General features: G+C 35.2%; 1 protein-coding gene across 1 annotated transcript in view; it reads left to right on the plus strand.

The window, feature by feature from the left end:
• Window positions 1–2,253: 2,253 nt before the first annotated feature.
• Window positions 2,254–17,215, plus strand: part of LOC150109193 (transcription factor GATA-3-like) — a 234,516-nt gene continuing 219,554 nt past the window's right edge. Inside the window, exon 1 of the mRNA XM_090401828.1 lies at window positions 2,254–2,363. The gene's annotated coding sequence lies outside the window, so the exon portion shown is untranslated. The remainder of the gene's footprint in view (window positions 2,364–17,215) is intronic.

Genomic DNA, 17,215 nt, shown 5'->3' on the forward strand with positions numbered 1-17,215 from the left:
CCAACAGTCACATGCAAGGTAGTCTGGCTGCTCAAAGTTGTTTAAAAACAAACTACTGAATGCATTTTAATGATTAGAAAAATCTTTTTTTTTTGTTTTTATTAATTCTCTCTCTCTCTCTGTGCTTCGAACGCGAGCGTTCTTTCAAACTGTATGAATACGCGCCCCGGTTAAGCAGGTTAATAACACGAGTGTCAAGTATCACGCAACTGATAATATCCTATGCTCCCATTTAATTACAGGATTTTTTTTAAAAAAGGTTTGTCTTGTCTCCTCTGAAGCGTGTAATGACATGAAGACCGTATTTGCACATGCAAGTCTTAGTTATCCATTGAAAGAAATAAACGTCATGATTATACCAGGTTAAAAAAAAAAAAAAACATCAGATGGGAAAAAAAAGCAAAAAAAAATAGTCAAAGGATGCTTTAAATTGAATAATTCTACTATTGTAAGATATGCAAGAATGAGCAAGTATAGATGGGAGGGGGGGAGGGGGAATAATTTCATAAAGATAAGAAGAGGTTAAGTATTCATATCCTCAAGAACAATTCACATTGGTTGAATGTTACGCAACCGAAACATTGTAGCCTTGATTTATTAATAAATAACAAGTTGTTAGATTGTTATTCCGATTTCAAATGCTAAGAACAACAGCTCACCCAAGATGCAGATATAATAATTCTATACGTATATGCTGCATAGAGGACGAGTGCAGTATGCACAGTTCATTTTAATTATTATTCAAATAAACAAATAATGGCCGTAGTTGTCTACGTCATGAACCACGTATGTATTTTCTATAAGGTTGTCTGTTCTGAGAAGTATGAAATCCTTTGCCTCCGTATGAGACAGCTGACTCACCTTAAAAACTATTAAGTTTTCTCCCATTCTAAACAGGATCTAACCTAGGGCTTTCCAAAACAAATATATAGTAGCTAAGGAATGTCATGCATTATATATAAGAAGAAACAAGATCTTAAATCCTTATCAGATCTGTTCTTTTGTTGATCATTACTTTTGTTTATCTCTTAATTTATATTGCTTTCTATAGAAGTTGTTATCATTTTTGTATCTGTGCAAGCTAATTTTATATCTTAACCGGCAGAGGTAGATTATATTTCTGGCGTACAATAAGCAGTATTTATGAGTTATTTCTTTGTGTGTTGAGAACTACGTTTCCATGCCGGAAGATGTAATCCTGAACACACACACACACACACACAAAGTAGATTGTTTTGATGTAGATAACCATTATAGGTTTAAGATAAGAGGTAATATGTTCAGCAGATAAATGCATTCATTGCATACCGAGATACTGGTAATGATAGTTAAGACCTCTGTTAATTTATTTTGCGCCGATGTTAGGGATTTTAGTGTGGTGATGTGAAATACATTCTAAAGAATAGATCGATACACAAAGCATTTTAAGTTGTAAATATAAAGGCATTGAGAGATGAAAGAAATGCATTACTAAAATAGGAATTTTCATTTTTTTTAAAAATTTTTATCTTCTTCTTCTTTTTTTTTTTTTTGTACTGGAAATATCGCAATAAATGTACATTTGACGAGTCAGATAACTGACTGGAAATGTATGCTTTCTAAAGAGGTGAATCAACAGTTTTCTATGACCTAGATAAGATATAGACTTAAACCATTAGACGAGAGACCGAAAAGGCGCCTTAAAAAAAAAAAAAAAAAAAAAAAAAAAAATTCCAGCATTAAAAAGTGAAGGTACATCCGTTTCTGACGAGCCTAATGCAAAACGCCTCTGTTCACCTTCCGATTTCAATGAGCACGGTTAAATATTAAAGGCGCAACAACACAAAAACAATCACAGAAATGCACTTTATTTGGAAGTGAGTGTGTGAGTGTTCATAGCTGGTAGTAAGCGGTCTGTCAATAGCGCAACGACGGACGCTTTAGGAAACGTGGGCTGCTATCCAAGTTGAGCAATCGGTGGCTAACTTGTAACCTGTTCTCCTCTGCTGTTCGCGCGAGATGTAGAACACTCCTTTAGGCCCTGGAAATTTCATGGTCATCACGTGGCCGCCATTAGGACTCGCGATCCAAATTAAAATTCAGTGAAGGGTCCGTCCTTGGGGGTAAGGCGGGGGCCAGCCCCACTGAAACTGGTCCCGGCACGCAACGCTTCTCATTAACATGCGGCTTCCCCGTGCACGCAGTCCAACCCATTAAGCGACGATGATTTATCTCGCGAAGTCGACTAAAAAATAAGCTTACTGCAGAAAAACAGCGGAAGTTGGGTGGACAGAGAGTGAGCCTCCTGTGCTCGCCACGTGCGAATACTATATTCCCTGGTGAGGCTAAGTTGCGACACTGCCCACTGTCCTGCGAATGACCAGGTAAGTCGTTTTTACTGTTCTCTATGTTTATGGCGATCGTATTACTCTTGCGCGGCGAGCATGCCGCCTTAACTTACGTCGATCGTGCGCTAACTGCAGTGTGGCCCTAAGGAAGGGTCGCGGATATTTTCTCGAGGTAACGCGACACGGATTTACCGGGTTTTTGTCACACTGTGTGCTTGTTGTGTACATAATGGAGTCTACAGAAATTATCTCGTATTCAACCTACTAAAACTGTAATGTTTGGTCAACAGTTTTGAAAAGCTACATGACGTGTTAACTGTCCACGTGCGAATCATTAAATCAAAGAACGAAAGTCATGCGCTTTTGGATGCTTATTTCATATAAGTGGTGTAATAGAAATGGTAAAGATTTCAACTAGCAGATTAAATTAGCAGATGAAGCAATTAGTGATATTTCAGAGGGCGCTCGCATTCGGACACATACTAAAATGTACTTCATTTCAGTGAGTGTCCGAATAATTAAAATGAATAGCAACGGTAACTAAGTAACCAAATATGGTGTCAAACAATAGAATAAAAAGTAACAAAAAAAGCAGTTAGGACTCAAACAATTATAACAAAAACCAAAATCACACCTCAATGCTTTGGAGATACCTTTCATATTTAGACAGACTTTCCTAAACATAAAGCAAACAAACAAAACCTCACTTTCTTCATTTTGATTTTTAAGACGTTTTATGCAAACATTTTTAATTAATCGTTAGTGTCATGCAGGAAAAATTAATTCCATAATGTGTCTAGAAATGTGCTGAATGTAATACAAAATGTTTTATTATTATTATTATTATTATTATTATTATTATTATTATTATTATCATCATCATCATCATCAAAGTTTCATCCTTGTTGAATTTGAAGTTAATTAGCCTTCATTATAATTCTATAAATAAAAGTAATATTGACTTCCGGCCTTGCGTATTGCCTGATAGCCGAAGAAACCAGTTATTTTGAGCACAATTAATAACTAGATCCATCCCCAGTGGCCAAGGAGACTTTGTATTTCGAAAAGGACAGCTGCAAATTGGTTTTGTAAAGCACGTAGAAGTTCCTTCCCCCTCCCCGCAGCCTTCATAGTAGCACCACCCTAGGAAATATTAAGCAAACAGACTAAATTAAACATTCATCAGTTTTAGAACCTGATGATGATCAAAGCGCTGAAATATTTACAATAAGACCTTATCCGAAATGGAATGATTTTTTTTTTCTTACACAGAGATCGTGGACTTATCAAGAATCGTTTATGATATTATATATTCCACTGTAACTTTACGTCTTTAAAAATAAGATTTTGCCGATAAAATCTTGTAAATATAGATTAGAATGTATTACCTATATTGGTAATAAACAATCGTTCAGAAGGTACTAATGATTTGGGGTGGCGGCTTCAGTTTCTCCGCATGGTGGAGAAATTGAACGGGGGGGGGGGGGTTCTAGAACTTATATTGTAAACAACAAATTTCATTCTTTTCTTTTCTTCCAAAGGACATTTCTTACATGTATTTTTCTAATATAGTTACGAGCGCATGTATATGCATGCAAGCAAATCGTTGACCAATTTAGGCCTAATAATGATCTCTGGATCTTCAGTTTTTTCGCATCAAAATAATACGAGTATTGCAAAGCTTTTGTCGTTTCTCATTGGTTAAAGGTTAGTTTAACTCGTGAAGAAATAAGTTTCAAATTTCCTCCTTTTTTTTTTCTCCAACAGGATAATTGTATACTGCGTTCTATTTTTGATGGAGGAGAGCTTGTTAAGTGTGAAGTTTGTAACAAAGGACAGGGAAAGAATATACAAATCCATAAAATAGTTGCGTAACCCACGTGCTAATTAAAAAATCCGGTTAGCTGTTTCTCAAAAGAAAAATAAATAATATCCCCCCCCTCATTGTTTGCTTAATTCCTATAATGCTCAATGTCCAAAATTATTGGTTCTTGCGGTATTATTAATTCTAATGCATATCGAGTTATGTGTGCTTTTTACTTCTAACTTTTTAATGATTTTTTTTTTTTTTTTGCAATACTCAAGTGCTCTTTTCAACATAAAATGCATTTTTAAAATGTCACATTTGTATAACTAAATTAATAGAACGGTTTTTTGTAGAATAAAATATCATGCTATCCAAATTCTATTATTCTTTTTGGTTTTTTTTCGTCGTAAAATAAAATACCTTGCCATTCTAATATTCTATTTTTTTGGGGGGGGGGGGGCGATCGTCATCCTAAGACGGAAAAATCCCTCCTTCGTCTTTCCGTACCAAGTTAGCAACCTAAAGAGAGAGAAGTTAGGAATTGTGTTTAATACATTACATTCAAACAACGAAGAATGATAAACAAACGGCGTACTCTTGTTGAATAATTAAAGGCTCTGTAAGATAAACATTTTTGTAATACAACTAGAACGTGAGTAGAGTGTTGTCACGACACTTGCAAACCGCATGATTGTATTACAGAGTTAGCAGTCGACATTCATTATATTATGGAAGCAATCTACGAACTCAAAGCCAATATCAAGCCTTAACCACAAGAAGAAATTTTGTTTCCAAATGTTCCAGTAACTTAAGCAACAGTTGGGGAAGACAAAGTGTTTCAGTGACATTAGAAATCATGTGTACATACAAAATCAATGAAATGTTACCACTAGCGTAACAGTTGTAAATGAATACATTTAGGCAGAGATGCTGTTGTAGCTTATTTAATAACTGAAGTGAAAAAATCGCTGAGAAAACCCATTATTTTATTTAAATTTTGATATATCTAATATAGAAAGGACTAATATTTTTCGGCAGCTAGGCAGAAGAACGACATTTGTTCGTTTAGTTGGAAAGAAGTGAATTCGAATACCTTGTAGGGGACTTTTCAGCTGAAGGTGAGCTAGCCGAGCTTATACGAACGTAGCAGGGTTTTTCCTGGGGGAAGCTCGGGTTTTCTTCCACAAACAAACTAACAAAATGTCTTGTGGCCTTTGCTGCCGATACGTAATCCTAAATTACTAATATCATTGGACAAAATCTTGTTCTCAGCATGTTTTTTTTTTTAATCATCTTATTCGTTTTGTATAATTGCTACTCTTTAACACGTGAATGCTGTTTGGATAGCGTATCTGTGAACTACAAATGAGAGAAGGGTCACACGGGCGCAAATATGATGTTTGTTTCTTTATGTGACAGCAGGAACAACTTTTGCAAAATTCCCCCATTTATTGTGTTTAATAATACAATAAAAGGGATCGGCACATTAGCATAGTGATTTGGTCGGGTGAGCCCCAACAAGGTATTGTGTTATGAAGGACATTACAAGTGACGTCCAAGTGATTTGTTAGGTAGGTTTCAAGTGAGGTCAAGAAAAATAAATATTCTCTCGGGTTAATCATCAGTCCAGACAACGACATGGAAGCGTATGCGTCTGGAAATTCAAAGCACATCTACAGAATGGTGTACGTCCATTTATCCTGCAGTAAGCCTCCCGAACAATTAGTAGTGCTGTCTGTTTCGTTGTGAAACTGTATTATTATGCGGCTTAACCAGCAGATGCACTTACAGCTAAGCTTTTAACTCTGATAGAAATGAAAAACGTTGTCACTTATTCCATCAATAATTTTATTCATTATTCCTTAACAAAATGAATGCCAGTTGCACAAATTAACTGTTGTAACCTAAGAAATTGTCAAGATAATTGAAACACTTTTGTGAACGTTAGCGACATTTTTCTGGTGGACAGAGTGGTTAGCATATCCCTATCTCCAGTCAATAGGGAATTTTCACTGTAAACATTGATGTTTTATGATATGGTCTATAGGTAGGAGTTGAATTTAATTGCCCAGTGTGACCACCTCGCTTATTGGAGACCGAAAAGTGGCTTGAAAAAAATTCATGTTTGGTCTCTAGAGCAAGGTTTACGGACAATGTAAAAAAATAAATAAAATATATAACATTAAGAAAAATAGACGAAAAAAAAAATCCTGAGCTTACGAAAAGGTTTACAGTCTTTTGTAGGTGAGAGTCACATAGCAAATATAAAAATAAAACAACGACATTATTCCGTTTAGTGATGAAGTGGTGAGGCGAAGTACAAAATTGAGTGGTGGCGTATACTGCAAATTTACAGGATCGTAACATCATTTAATTCAGTTAATCCTTTTGGATTAACTAAATTAAATGCTTTTAAAACTTTAAAATTTTTTAAAACTTTTAAAATTTCCAGGAAAATATGTTTTTTGTGGAAACTAAAAAAAAAAAAAATCCAAACCACTGTGTATATTCTGAAATCAAAAATAACGCCAAAACTGAATGTTATGTGCGTTCAATATTTTAAAGTTTTTTTTTTAATTATTTTAAAGAAATTAAACTATATTCCATTTTGAGTGTGAAAGTGCAAAGTTTCTTCGATTTCCTTTGTGACGTCACCGTCATTTGCGATATATGTACTCCCCCCCCCTCTCTCTCTCTCTCTGCACAGTGATACATTTTCCCGAATTATTCTTCGTGATCCTTAAGAGTGTGACATCCTTACAGAATGAACGACCTTAGTCATAGAGATCAATGATTAGCTAGTCGTAATTCGCTTTGACTGTTTTTCCAAAGCTCCTTAAAAATGTGATGAGAAATTCTTCTAAGTTGGTATTTCTAACAATAATATTTTATCTGTTGGCGAAGCAAACACTCAATCCAAATCATTATTATGTCTGAATATACGTATTGCATCCATCATATTAACAATACTGAGAACTAACCGATCACATGGCAAGAATGAAACGAGATTTTGTTAGAGTAACAAAATAATGAACTTCCTGAATATTACTTAGTTGCGACAGTCAGGAAGTTATAGTCTGTATCAGGACCCTATGATAGTTTAATACAATTTCATATTTCAAATAAAAGCTATATTATTTGTTTTTTTACGAGTATCTAAAACACCGCAGAAGTACTCTAAGATTCTTAAAAATAAATACAGTTTCTATGATGTAAGAAACACTTTTCAGATAGTATTTTGACGCTGCTATTTTTAAAATAACAGAAAGATGACGTGGAATGAATAGGGACTTTATTGTTAATTATACACTACCAGAAATATATTTGCCTAGTGATATCAATGGTTGAAAATAGAAGCCACTTCCTTGTTCTTTGTGAATATTACAAAGGTTTGGATATAAACACAACTCTATTGCATAAATAAAATCACGTGATGTATGAACAACATCAAAAATGTGTAACTGCTGTTTCCCAACGTCTGTTTGCAACAATAAGTAGTAGTCGTAGTAGAGGAATACTAGCACTAAATGATAGGGTTATGATGATTGCAAAGTACGCAGATAAAAAAATATGGTTATAACGTGTGAAGGAAATGTGACACAAACTATCAAAATAAAGGATGGGCTTTTATTTACAAATTCATACTTTACATTGGTTATCGAATTAAAAAAATGAATCTGTCTAGTCCTGTTTTAGAACAAGTAATTTTTTCTTAATGTCGCTTTCCGAGGGCACACGAAACAATTAAATGTATACTATTAGTGATTCTTAGTATCAATGATCATACTATTAAGATCACAGCTAACTTTTTCTTAGATGAATGCTAATTGATTAGTTAGGAATTGTATGGTAAGCCCCTGGGTATTTGCTACAACGATTCGTTCTTTCTAATAGGACAATAATTACAGGGTTGCAAACTTTATTTAAATTAGTTAAACCAATTTTTGATTTTAATGTGTTCATTGATATAACTTATTACATTGCTCGTTTTACTAGATATTAATGTTAATACCCATATTATTCCTCGTTATAGTCCAGCTAAGCATTCCGAATGCAGCAATGGAAACGTCCTGTTCTGTGCATACAAAGATTCGGTATTGAATGATGTTGAACAGGTATCTGTTTTGGCACTATTATATTTCAAAATAATAATGATATAATAATAATATTAACAAAAAAAATAATAATAATAAACTCTTTCAAAAGAATATTAATAATCTTTTGAAAGAAAACGTTTGTGCATTAAAATCACTTACAAGTAAACATTATGTTTAGTACATTAAATCATCATAGAATCGTAGACTAATTAAATCTTTGAGTTTTCTTAGCGTAAATAGAATGATATTTACAGAGTCAAACTTAGTTGAATATTTCTCATCAGTTTATTATTTGTATTAGTATAATTCAGTACGTAGTGTTGATAAATTTAATGTTGAAGTGTTGATAATATTTAAACAATTATTTAAATATTCTTATGAAAAAAAAGAGCATCTCGAAAGTTCAGTTGGTTTATACGAGCTCTCTGGCGGGAAAGATTAGTAATCGAATCCCGCCACAGAGAAGAGAGGAACCTTTATCAGATATTTTCAATCAAATAGTGAATCAGCGGGTCTCATGGGGAGGGTTTATTATTATTATTATTATTATTATTATTATTATTATTATCTCGGATATTTTTCGTCCCTCAAAACAGGCATTAGGGCCAGAACACGCACAATTTACAAACATAAAACGCTACAGGAATAAAGATTAACTGCCCTATTCCGTCGGATTTGGTTTCGATTTTGCTTGGTTTGTAAAATATTCATCTGTGAAAAGGAATATTTGAGGTATACGAGAATCTCACTATGCGCGATTTAATGTTTGGATATATAAATGAGACGCAATCAGTTTCCATAGAAACACACCCATAAATTGTAAAAGACTCCACTTTAATGTTATTCATTTCGAATGGTAATTATTTTATCATATATCATCTCTGTTTACAAAGGAATTTGTTCTATCAATGAGGATAACTTACTATATGAAAACCTAAAAATGAATAGCAAGAAACTAAATAAATAAAATTGGCTCAATTCCTATCAGATTGTGCTGGATAATCTGATGGGAATTGAGCCAGAATATTTTCCTCTTTTTTTTTATTTCATGAGAATTATTAGGTTTGTTTTGAAAGTGCTTTTAAAAAGTGACTTAAGTTCCTTCTGCTAGTGGATGGACACTAGAGAGTGAGATTATCTTAATTCTTCAACAAGTTAAAGTTATGGATACGCAAAACTTACAAGAATAAGAGGCATCTTAAAGAATTAAATAAATACCGCAGTACAAACTATACGGTAAATATTGGATATATTTGCTGAAAGAGTCCACTATTTGTTGCTAAACAAGAAATAGAATAGCAAGTGTGTGTCCAGGAACTGCAAAATGAAAAGATGGAACTCTTTTACACTTTTTTATTTACTTATTATTATTATTAGCGACAGCACCTTGATAGGTTGCTATCCTTAAGTAAATCCACAGATTAAAACAGTGATATTAAAAAATAGCAAATATAGGACTGACATTGGAATTTCTAAGAGATCTGTAAATTAAAAGAGTCCTGAGATAGTGGTATCTCGTAAAACATTTTAGCAATCTACAGCCAAATTCAATGCGAAGTAAATAAAGCAGATAAGAGAGAGCATGATGATGGGGTAGGGGGTATATGACATTGTCATCAATCCAGTGGATGTTATATAACAATCAGTGGTCGATAAATAACAAGCGGACATTCATTTCCTGTTCCAACCTTGCCGTTCTGGCTATTAGACTAGAGAAAGAAAGAGAGAGAGAAAGAGAGGTGGTACAGGTAAACGCTTTCTGTGAGACCGATATTATCTTTGGCTTGATCAGTAAAGAGTCTGTTCTGTTTCTACCTACGGTCCCGGAGCAGAACCCCATCAATCACTATGAACTGGCAGTCGCCTGTCGGAACCAAGGACATCCACCTTCCCTGTCCTGCTAGACGTTTCCTTCAATCTTCGTACTGCCACACTCCACCAGAAATGGCCTGCCCCCGTAACTTCCGACACACACTGACACCTTCTCCTCCCTAAATGCACAAGCAGAATCAGTTGGGGGTATCCGCCCGCATACATGCATGCATGCATGTAGAGAGAGAGAGAGAGAGAGAGAGAGAAAGAGAAAGAGACAGACAGAGGGGTGTGGCTCTGTAATTTTAGAGGAGCCACACCGAAGACGAATGTGTGTGTTTTATTTGCTTATGCACTTATACCTTCGTTCTGCAATAACAAATATCCAACTGTTCAAAGCAGGATGGGAATTCTTGCATAAAAGTGAACCAGTTTCGAACTAATTGGTTGTGTGTATGTGTGTGCGTGCGTGAGTGCTTGATTCGGCTGTGCCATTCGGAATAGTTAATCGCACTTGTAGATATTGTCATAAGTGACTATGATCATGTTTGCATTCTTGCCACGCTCGTCTAACATAACCCGTTTGATTTGTATGCTACTTGTTCTTACGAAGCCGTAAACAAGGATCTGAAAAAGTGGGCTGCCGTTTTCCTAAATGTTGCTGCTAACACCTGTTCTTTACAAAAAATTAAGTTTTTACTTCTTTATTTTTAATTGCATATTGTAATTACTGTTAACTGTTGCTAACGAAGGAAGGAGAGAAGGTATAAGTCAATCATTACAGGACCTGAATTCATTTTGACAGTGTTCCTGGTCAACCATAATAGAGGAGTTGGGGATTCTTTATTTTTCAAGGAATTTTGTGAAATCCATTGTGAAATGCGTAGGCAATATATTTTTTTGCTTTTCAGGAGACTGAGATTTCTCATTATGGCTGTAGGCCCGTGTTCCACCCAGAGTTTCTTTGATTAGCAAGCCCGTTTACTGCACCTCAATTTAGAAACAATGGCATCGTTCATTTTCATTTAAGACAGTCTAAATTGTAAATATAATCGTCGACTTATGAGATGTGGCTAAAGATGGTTGGAGGAGCCACTTCGGGGCACACTACTGCACCTGAACTGATCCAACTGGCGAACGAGCACAAAAGAAAAAATGGAATACATTTGAGAAATGAACATTACTGAAATTTAAGATATTCTTCCGTATGTAATTTCCGTGTTATAGGGAATTTTCCAGCAAACAGCTTGTGCTCTTCAAAACTGTTCCATTTCCATTTTCACTGCGTGTTAGGCTCAATGGCCTCTTATGGTCAAGTAACTTGGATTCTTTAAAACCTAATTAATGCCCTGATAGGGTAGTTAATCCTATCGGCACAGTATGTGTATGTGCCGATAGGATTAACTGTATTCTTTTGGCCCATTGGCTATTTTACGGGATGAAGAAATAATTCTGCCACCTTCATATGTCGACTAACTCACCTGCAGATGAAGAGCCCTGATAAGAGTTCTACGGTAATAGACGGGATTCGGATGCAGGTCTTTTCCTATTAAATGGAATAAGGAATAAGGCAAAAAGAATATGAGGTAGTGCGAAGATACTGAAATAACCGAAGCTGAATTTTGTTTGCTTTTTCCTTGAATGTCAGAAGACAAATAATTTAAATGCATAAATAATAGTGCCAACTACAGAAATGGTCTCTCTCTCTCTCTCTCTCTCTTTCACATCGCAGATATATGTACTAAAAAGGAATGATGGAAAACCTGCAATAGGAATGCAAAAATCATTGTTTTTCAGTTGTGGTGGTTGATCTGAAAGATACGCAATAAAAATATAAGATTAATAGTAGATATATTTTTCACAAGAGGAAAATTATTCTTGCCATTATCCCTCGTGTGTCGAACTGTAAGGATATATTTTGACTGCGCGGATTATTTATGGTTTTGTGTATTCAAACTGATGTTGAAAAATACATTCATCTTGCTCTCTCTCTCACACACACACACACACACACACACACACACACACACACACACACACACACACACACACACACACACACACACACATCTGCTATCACTTTGTATAAAATGTAGCTTGAGTGCAATGAAATGCCTGCTTTCATCTGTAAGTCGAACGTTCCTTATCAGCTTGAGTCAACTGTACACACACACACACACACACACACACACACACACACACACACACACACACACACACACACACACACACACTAGGCGCTTCTAAACATCTCCACAAAATGGAGAGAAAAAAAGAAGACCTTATTTGAATACGAACGAATTCATCATGATACACTACTTGGCACTGAATGATGTCTTTAATTTACTATTTAACAGTTTTCTAATGGTTCATAAATTAAAAATATTTCTCCATTTAATAATTTTATGCCGATTCCTCCAACGAAAGGCTAATAACCTGATGCACATTTAGCTTCGTAATTAGGCTAGGAAATAAAGAATCGAATCGCTACTCTAGATACCAAAATGGAACTTTTTCAAACTGTTTTAGGATCCTAATAGACGGGATTGTGTCTTGTATTATGCAGTTAAATTCGTCTACCATCTAGAAATATTTACAGACATCCGTGTCTCAATCTATGGATAAAGAAAGTCGAGACGCTATTTATTTAATTACAAATTAACAATCGCAATTATTTTTTTTTTATATTCAGTAAACTGATTAAAAAGGCTCTAACATGAATACAGAATATTTGATTCTCATATTCTGAAAATATCTAAAAATATGTTCGCTTCCACATCAGTCCTTGTCATATCCATCATTCTGAACGAAAATCTGCATTTCGTTATTTATTTTATTTTCATTTTTTCACTCTTTAAAGCAAAAATTATACTTCATTCCACCTCTTTGTCAATGTTAAATATCATCTTATAGTCACTTCAGCCTTCATAGACAAGCATGAAAAATGTTCCCATGAATGAATCATAAGGTTGCCGTGTATTGATTCACACAGCTTTGAGTTTTCGAAATCTAGTGCGTGTACAATGATTGTTAACAAAGTGTAAAGCAGGATACATTTAGAGGCAGGAACATGTTGGGGCGCCGTACTATCAGCCGAAAACAAAACCCGAAAATGAACTTACAGATAGTATTATAAGAAATAAAAATGAAGGTATTTATTAAATAAGACTAATTTAATGAATACCAGAGCAGAAGATTATGATTGAGAGGCACCTAAAAACTGAAGAAAGGGGAGGCAAAATTTGTTAATAGAGTAGTTCCGTAGCTAAAAATTCTCGAAACGTGAACACATTGTTAAATCCTACAAAATACATATAGTGAATATGTAGACCAGCTCAGTATTTTAATAGAACAGTAATTAAAGCATTAAACCTTTCTCAATCTATATAGCAAATAAACATAGAGAATATATTATATATTGTAATCAGATAGAGGGCTGTGCGGTTTTATTCTTTTATTTTTATTTTATTTTTTGTATTTATTTACTTTCGTAGATGGCCATAGAATATCAATGAAGCTGCTACACTGCATTACAATTTGAAGTGGACATGGCCTTTACTTAAATGAGTATTTATTATTTTTCCTATTTCATAACAGGAGCACTAGCACTCGCGACTTCCTGTGACGTCACTGTATAATATTCCTTCCGTCCACACATCATCTCATAATTGAGACTACCTCCGGAATGAGCTTTATTATGAATTATGTCAACCAGCTGGCTTAATAAAGATTATGAGTAAGAGGGATACTAGCATCTTTCATCCAGAAAATTCCAAGAAATAGAGCCAGTGTGATTCATCTTCTGTATGCAACAAACTATAATGAAGATGGTACGTCTTAAGCAGGGAATAAAGAGGAATTGCTTCTAAAATCATTATCTTTTGTTTCAATATTTGTAAGCGCTGGCACACGCATTTAGTGTAACTGTAATACTGGTAAACTACACAATGCAGATCGATTGATAGAACCAAAGTCCACAATGTCGATATTTTCATGGCTGGCGATCATCCTTCAATAAATGGAATACATAATAAGCAAAATATACTGGTGTAGTTTCCTGTTAGGATACAATATTAAAATAAAATATATTTACGATCTGGGAAATAATTTGTGGGCCTGTGTGGATAACGCTGCATCTTTGAACCAATTGGTTCTGGGTTCGAACCTCACTGCGGCATGGGTGCTGGTGAATGTCTTTAGGCGGTAGATGACTTTCAATTGCCCTGTGTGATGTCACTAGCATCTAGTTACTAGAGAGAGAGAGAGAGAGAGAGAGATTTAATAATTTACAAGCATCGTGGGGGAGGGGGAAATCTATTCAGTCAAATATTTATGTATTTTACACCACGATTCATAGTGATACATTACAGAATTCCCATGTTGCAATCTTCTGAAGAAAACCTACATTTTTATTGTGAGTCTTTTGCCACAACCAGTTTTACTGTTGCTGCTATGAATAGACAACAAATTAAATAAATCAGGGCGGGAAGTTCCCTGTCGGTCATGCATGTGGACAAATGAGTAAGAAATCATATCCCTTCTCAAAAGTAAAAATAAAAATTCCGCAATCAGCTTCCTTGTTCATCTGTTGCCACTAATCAAACAGAGTAGCAGCTACCAGTTACTTCAGACTTCACCTTTGACATGGACGGCATCACGTGCCTGCCAGAGATGATAAAACTGGTTTCAAGCCTTAATGGACTCTAATCTTTGCGTTACCGGGTGATTGGCATCTATTGTAAAGCTAATAGGGGACGTATTGATACCGCCTCTCAGTGACACGCTTGCTCTATTACCACATCACGATGTCTGTCTCTATGCGACACCCTACGAGCGGGGAAACGCAGCTGTCCACCTAACACGCCCACGCTTTGTTCGCTGTATTTTTAAAGGCTGGCTCTCATTTACTCGCTAAGGTGTACACAGATATCGTGTTCAATTAGATGTTTATTTCCATCTTTCCATATTACGAAATAAAAAGGCATAAATGAAGGTTAAAACCCTTAATGTACTATTACTAAAAAATAAATAAATGAAAAAGGGAAAACATGAGGAAAAAAGAGAGAGACAGAAACGTGCGCTGTAGTGAACGTGTAGAGAAGTCATTTACAACATTTGAATTTGCAACCGCAAGTGTCCATTAATAGAGCAATTACAACCCGATCATTAAGAGGCAACTCCCAACTCCATTAACGACAGAACGATGTTAATGGTGAGAGAAATCTCAGTGTAAATGATTTTACGAAACGCTTATCAACCAAGCGAATGAAAGCTATTAACGACACGCAAACTTTCGAAGGGCTTGAGGGTGGGTTGAAGAATTCACTCTCGATAACGGAACTCGAGCGATATCAATCTAAAAAGGACTTGCCACTACTTTCTCCTATCCAAAGTACAAATAAGGTTGAATGCGTATTACTGTTATTAAATATCATTCGATGTTCATTGGATCTTTTTCGCCTATAGATTCTGTAATAACACTTATTAAGACTATTGTAATTAAGCAAGATTTGGGCTTTGACAGACAGAAACCGGTTCTGATCGGTATTTAAAACATAAAAGGAAAGTTAAAACTATCTTTTTCATGTGTTTGCTACCCAAAATAATAATAATAATAATAATAATAATAATAATAATAATAATAATAATAATAATAATAAAATAGCAATACGAACAATCGAAGTCTTAGACGGAAATTTAACAAAAGAAATCACCAAACTCCTCCGTGTGAAAAGATTACTCGCCCTTTCTTCAATAAAATGTTTTTAGGAAGTTTGTGACTTTAAATGGTCTCTACAGTTTCCAAAACGCTTTCATTGAACTCGTTAAGTTCGTATCTTCATACAGCATACGGAATGAGTTTTGATTTAACATTATATATATATATACACTGTATATAGTTTATTAGTTTATGGGAAGACTAAACTTTCAGTGTCGTGTAATATGCTAACTAGATTACCTATTTCGTTTTTAAGAAGCTCAGTCCGCATATTTGTGACTAAGTTTAGTGGTGAGTTGTCCGCCATTCGCTGTGGTCGTAGGCGTCAGTGATGTCCTCAACAAACTAACAACTTAAATATAACGATATTATTAGGGTAGGATTTTTATCATAGAATGTTATAAAGTAGCAGTATCTTATCATTGAGATTGGTAGTAAGATGGCCACCAAGAAAAATTATTGACTTGCCTAAAAAAAAAAAAAAAAGAATAGACAGTAGCATATTTTTTCTTGTTGACATAAACTGCCACTTCGTAGAGACAAGTAGAATCTACAAGATAGAGAACTGTTTCTCTCTACTACATGCACACCTCCACTCAGTAACTAGAGAATCCCTTTAAAGAACGACGAACATATCCATGTGTCAAGTACTTAAAAAAATTATGCTAACAACTGTGGGAAGAAACACCAACAAATTCTATCGTAGCACCCAGAAACTTCTGATCCATAGTTAGCCGCCGGAGCACGTGTGGTTCCACTCATGGGAACACGCTTTGAGGAGGCCGATTCCACAGTCACGTAGCCAATTTTGGGGGCTGTTTAATATTTCGCACGTGCTGCATGTCAATGTGAAAACCAACATCGTCGGAGACCACTAATGTATTAATGATGTAGAGGTCGTCTCGGTCAAGGCCCTGATGTTAAATGAACCACATCTGTTCATTAACACCGTTTGTATCCACTTACGTGATAAGCAAGTGATGGAAGGTCCAAACGCATATTTTCTTAACCCTCACACACACATTTTTTTTTTATTTTTCCCAAATTATTTTTTCTTTTACAGTTCACGTAGAGTGAATATCTTTACAGGAAAGAAAGCACCCCGCTGCTTGACCGGAGATAAACAGAATGGATGAAAAAAAAAAAAAAGAGAGAGAGAGAGAGAGAGACCAATTAACATTCTGCTATCACGCAATGATATTATGTTCAGGAATATCTTCTAGCAAGAAATGGTAATGTTGGACTTCTTTATATGCTACAGCCAACGTACTGAGAGATTAGTAAGGATGTCGGACGCCAATAATGTGTCTTGTGCCGGAACCTGAATACAAGTTTCCCACGGTTCGAACTACGGAAAGCCAGATCTTATGTTGTTAAATTTGATGCAGTTGCATAGAATCCAATCGATAATGAGACACAAGTGATTGCAAGTATTAGAGTAACGACAGGAACT

The sequence above is a fragment of the Typopeltis vanoorti genome, chromosome 2 (assembly GCF_054136105.1).
Source record: "Typopeltis vanoorti isolate ZY-2024b chromosome 2, IOZ_Tvanoo_1.0, whole genome shotgun sequence".
NCBI classification, from domain to species: Eukaryota; Metazoa; Arthropoda; class Arachnida; order Uropygi; family Thelyphonidae; genus Typopeltis; species Typopeltis vanoorti.